Below are 5,990 nucleotides of genomic sequence, written 5' to 3' on the forward strand. Positions count from 1 at the left end.
TTCAATCTCAGGTCGTACAGGTGGAGTGGTTCAATCTGGGGTAGTACTGATGGAGTGTTTCAAACTGGGGTAGTATAGATGGAGAGGTTCAATCTGGGGTAGCACTGATGGAGTGGCAATCTGGGGTAGAACTGATGGAGTGTTTCAAGTAGGGGTAGTACTGATGGGGTGGTTCAATCCGGGCAGTGCTGATGGAGAGGTTCAGTCTGGGTAGTACTGATGGAGTGGTTCAGTCTGGGTAGTACTGATGGAGTGTTTCAAACTGGGGTAGTATAGATGGAGAGGTTCAATCTGGGGTAGCACTGATGGAGTGGCAATCTGGGGTAGAACTGATGGAGTGTTTCAAGTAGGGGTAGTACTGATGGGGTGGTTCAATCCGGGCAGTGCTGATGGAGAGGTTCAATCTGGGTAGTACTGATGGAGTGGTTCAGTCTGGGTAGTACTGATGGAGTGTTTCAAACTGGGGTAGTATAGATGGAGAGGTTCAATCTGGGGTAGCACTGATGGAGTGGCAATCTGGGGTAGAACTGATGGAGTGTTTCAAGTAGGGGTAGTACTGATGGGGTGGTTCAATCCGGGCAGTGCTGATGGAGAGGTTCAATCTGGGGTAGTACTGATGGGGTGGTTCAATCCGGGCAGTGCTGATGGAGAGGTTCAATCTGGGGTAGTACTGATGGGGTGGTTCAATCCGGGCAGTGCTGATGGAGAGGTTCAATCTGGGGTAGTACTGATGGGGTGGTTCAATCCGGGTAGCACTGAAGGAGAGGTTCAATCTGGGGTAGTACTGATGGAGTGGTTCAATCTGGGGTAGTACTGCTGGAGTGGTTTAATCTGGGGAGGTACAGATGGGGTGGTTCAATCTGGAGTAGTAGAGATGGAGAGTTTCAATCGGGTAGTACTGATGGAGTGGTTCAATCTGGGGTAGTACTGATGGAGTGGTTCAGTCTGGGGTAGTATGGATGGAGTGGTTCAATCTGGGGAGGTACTGATGGAGTGGTTCAGTCTGGGGTAGTATGGATGGTGTGGTTCAGTCTGGGGTAGTATTGATGGAGTGTTTCATCTGGAGTGGTACTGACGGAGTGTAACAATCTGGGGAAGTACAGATGGAGTGCTTCAGTCTGGGGTAGTATAGATGGAGCTTTTCTACCTGGTGTAGTATAGATGGAGTGGTTCAATCAGGGTTAGTACTGAGGGAGTGGTTCAGTCTGTGGTAGTGCTCAGGGAGTGTTTCAACCTGGGGTACTACTAAGTGAGTGTTTCATCCTGGGGTAGTATAGTTGGAGTGGTTCAATCTGGTGTAGTACTGATGAAGTGGATCAATCTGGGGTAGAACTGATTCAGTGATTCAATCTGGTGTAGTACTGATGAGGTGGTTCAGAATGGGGTAGAACTCATGTAGTGTTTCAGTCTGGGGTTGTACTGATGAGGTTGTTCAATCGGTGTTAGAACAGATGGAGTAGTTCAATCTAGGATAGTACACATGGGGTTGTTCAATCTGGGATAGAAATCTGGGGTAGTACTGATGGAGTGGTTCAAACTGGGACAGTACTGATGGGGTGGTTCATTCTGGGTTAGTACTGATGGAGTGGTTCAATCAGGGGAGGTACTGAAGGGCTGGTTCAATCTGGGGTAGTAATGATGGAGTGCTTCAGTCTGGGGTAATATTGAGGGAGTGGTTCAATCTGTTGTAGTACTGATGGACTAGTTTAAGCTGCAGTTGGACTGCTGGAGTGGTTCAATCTGGGGTAGTATAGATGGAGTTCTTCAGTCTTGGGTATTACAGACAGAGGAGTTCAATCTGGGGTATTACTGATGGAATAGTTTAACCTGCAGTTGGACTGATGGAGTGGTTCATTCTGAGGTAGGGTAGATGGACTGGTTCAGACTGGGGGGAAGCACTGATGAGTTGTTGCAATTTGGGGTAGTACTGATAGAGTGGGTCAACCTGGGATAATACTGTTGGAGTGTTTCAATCTGGGGTAGTATAGATGGAGTTGTTCAGTCTGGGGTAGTTCTGATGGAGTGATTCCGTCTGGGCTAGTACTGATGGGGTGGTTCAATCTGGGGTAGTATAGATGGAGTTCTTCAGTCTGGGGTATTACAGACAGAGGAGTTCAATCTGGGGGATTACTGATGAAGTAGTTTAACCTGCAATTGGGCTGATGGAGTGGCTCATTCTGGTGTAGTGCTGTTGCGGTGGTTCAGTCTGTGGTAGTATTGCTGGGGTGGTTCATTCTGAGGTAGGGTAGATGGAGTGGTTCAGTCTGGGGGAAAGCACTGATGAGTTGTTGCAATTTGGGGTAGTACTGATAGAGTGGGTCAACCTGGGATAATACTGTTGGAGTGTTTCAATCTGGGGTAGTACTGATAGAGCGGTTAAATCTGGGGTACTACTGATGGAGTGTTTCAACCTGGGGTAGTACTGATAGGGTGGTTCAATCTGGGGTAGTACTGATGGAGTGGCTCAATCTGGGGTAGTACTGATGGAGTGTTTCAGTCTGCGGTAGTACTGGTGGATTGGTTCAATCTGTGGTATTACTGACGGAGTTGTTCAATCTGGAGTGGTACGATGGTGTGTTTCAATCTGGGGTAGTACTGATGGAGTGGTTCAATCTGGGGTAGTACTGACGGAGTAGTTTAACCTGCAGTTGGACTGATTGAGTGGTTCATTCTGGGGTAGAACAGATGGAGTTTTTCAAACAGAGGAAGTACTGATGTGGTGGTTCAATCCGGGTAGTACTGATGGAGAGGTTCATTCTGGGGTAGTACTGATGGGGTGGTTCAATCCGGGTAGCACTGATGGGGAGGTTCAATCTGGGGTAGTACTGCTGGAGTGGTTTAATCTGGGGAGGTACAGATGGGGTGATTCAATCTGGAGTAGCACTGATGGAGAGTTCCAATCGGGTAGTACTGATGGGGTGGTTCAATCTGGGATAGTACTGATGGAGTGGTTCAGTCTGGGGTAGTATGGATGGGGTTGTTCAATCTGGGGTAGTATTGATGGAGTGTTTCTACCTGGTGTAGTATAGATGGAGTGGTTCAATCAAGGTTAGTACTGATGAAGTGGATCAATCTGGGGTAGAACTGATTCAGTGATTCAATCTGGTGTAGTACTGATGAGGTGGTTCAGACTGGAGTAGAACTCATGTAGTGTTTCAGTCTGGGGTTGTACTGATGAGGTTGTTCAATCGGTGTTTGAAAAGATGGGGTTGTTCAGTCTAGGGTAGTACACATGGGGTTGTTCAATCTGGGATAGAAATGATGGAGTGATTCAGACTGGGGTAGTACTGATGGAGTGGTTCAATCAGGGGAGGTACTGAAGGGCTGGTTCAATCTGGAGTAGTAATGATGGAGTGCTTCAGTCTGGGGTAATATTGACGGAGTGGTTCAATCTGGTGTTGTACTGATGGACTAGTTTAACCTGCAGTTGGGCTGATGGAGTGGCTCATTCTGGTGTAGTGCTGTTGCGGTGGTTCAGTATGTGGTAGTCTTGATGGGGTGGTGCATTCTGCCGTAGTATTGCTGGGGTGGTTCATTCTGAGGTAGGGTAGATGGAGTGGTTCAGTCTGGGGGGAAGCACTGATGAGTTGTTGCAATTTGGGGTAGTACTGATAGAGTGGGTCAACCTGGGATAATACTGTTGGAGTGTTTCAATCTGGGGTAGAACTGATAGAGCGGTTAAATCTGGGGTACTACTGATGGAGTGTTTCAACCTGGGGTAGTACTGATAGGGTGGTTCAATCTGGGGTAGTACTGATGGAGTGGCTCAATCTGGGGTAGTACTGATGGAGTGTTTCAGTCAGCAGTAGTACTGGTGGATTGGTTCAATCTGTGGTATTACTGACGGAGTTGTTCAATCTGGGGTAGTACGATGGTGTGTTTCAATCTGGGGTAGTACTGATGGAGTGGTTCAATCTGGGGTAGTACTGACGGAGTAGTTTAACCTGCAGTTGGACTGATTGAGTGGTTCATTCTGGGGTAGAACAGATGGAGTTTTTCAAACAGCGGAAGTACTGATGGGGTGGTTCAATCCGGGTTGCACTGATGGGGAGGTTCAATCAGGGGTAGTACTGATGGAGTGATTCAATCTGTGGTAGTACTGCTGGAGTGGTTTAATCTGGGGAGGTACAGATGGGGTGATTCAATCTGGAGTAGCACTGATGGAGAGTTTCAATCGGGTAGTACTGATGGGGTGGTTCAATCTGGGATAGTACTGGAGTGGTTCAGTCTGGGGTAGTATGGATGGGGTTGTTCAATCTGGGGTAGTATTGATGGAGTGTTTCTACCTGGTGTAGTATAGATGGAGTGGTTCAATCAAGGTTAGTACTGTTGAAGTGGATCAATCTGGGGTAGAACTGATTCAGTGATTCAATCTGGTGTAGTACTGATGAGGTGGTTCAGAGTAGAACTCATGTAGTGTTTCAGTCTGGGGTTGTACTGATGAGGTTGTTCAATCGGTGTTTGAACAGATGGAGTAGTTCAGTCTAGGGTAGTACACATGGGGTTGTTCAATCTGGGATAGAAATGATGGAGTGATTCAGACTGGGGTAATATCAATCTGGTGTTGTACTGATGGACTAGTTTAAGCTGCATTTGGACTGATGGAGTGGTTCAATCTGGGCTATTATAGATGGAGTTGTTCAGTCTGGGGTAGTACTGATGGAGTGATTCCGTCTGGGCTAGTACTAATGGGGTGGTTCAATCTGGGGTAGTATAGATGGAGTTCTTCAGTCTGGGGTATTACAGACAGAGGAGTTCAATCTGGGGAAGCACTGATGAGTTGATGCAATCTGGGGTAGTACTGATAGAGTGGTTCAAACTGGGGTAATACTGTAGGAGTGTTTCAATCTGGGATAGTACTGATGGAGTGTTTCTATCTGGGGTAGTACGATCGAGTGCTTCCGTCTGGGGTAGTACTGATGGAATAGTTCTGTCTGGCGTAGCACTGATGGAGTGGTGCAATCTGGAGTTGTACTGATGGAGTGTTCCAATCTGGGGTAGTACTGATGGAGTTGTTCAATCTGGGGTAATATAGATGGATTGGCTCAGTCTGGGGTAGAACTGATGGGATGTTTCCGTCTGGGCTAGTACTGATGGGGTGGTTCAATCCGGGGTAGTATAGATGAAATTCTTCAGTCAGGGGTATTACAGACAGAGGAGTTCAATCTGTGGTATTACTGATGGAGTAGTTTAACCTGCAGTTGGACTGATGGAGTGGCTCATTCTGGTGTAGTACTGTTGCGGTTCTTCAGTCTGTGGTAGTCTTGATGGGGTGGTGCATTCTGCGGTAGAATTGCTGGGGTGGTTCATTCTGCGGTAGGGTAGATGGCGTGTTTCAGTCTGGGGTAGTACTGATGTAGTGGTTCAATCTGGGGTAGTATAGACGGAGTGGCTCAGACTCGGGTAGTAGTGATGGAGTGTTTCAGTCTGCGGTAGTACTGATGGAGTGTTTCCATCTGGGGTAGTACTGATGGATTGGATCAATCTGTGGTAGTACTGACGGAGTGGTTCAATTTGGGGTTGTACCGATGGTGTGTTTCAATCTGGGGTATTACTGATGAAGTAGCTTAACCTGCAGTTGGGCTGATGGAGTGGTTCATTCTGGTGTAGTACTGTTGCGGTGGTTCAGTCTGTGGTAGGGTAGATGGAGTGGTTCAGTCTGGGGAAGCACTGATGAGTTGTTGCAATTTGGGGTAGTACTGATGGAGTGGGTCAACCTGGGGTAATAATGTTGGAGTGTTTAAATCTGGGGTAGTACTGATAGAGCGGTTCAATCTTGGGTAGTACTGATGGTGTGGTTCAGTCTGGGTTAGTACTGATGGAGTTGTTCAATCAGGGGAAGCACTGATGAGTTGTTGCAATCTGGGGTAGTACTGATGGAGTGGGTCAACCTGGGGTAATACTGTTGGAGTGTTTCAATAAGGGGTAGTACTGATGGATTGGTTCAATCTGTGGTAGTACTGACGGAGTGGTTCAATCTGGGGTTGTAC

This window comes from Hypanus sabinus, unplaced genomic scaffold (assembly GCF_030144855.1).
Source record: "Hypanus sabinus isolate sHypSab1 unplaced genomic scaffold, sHypSab1.hap1 scaffold_43, whole genome shotgun sequence".
NCBI lineage: Eukaryota > Metazoa > Chordata > Chondrichthyes > Myliobatiformes > Dasyatidae > Hypanus > Hypanus sabinus.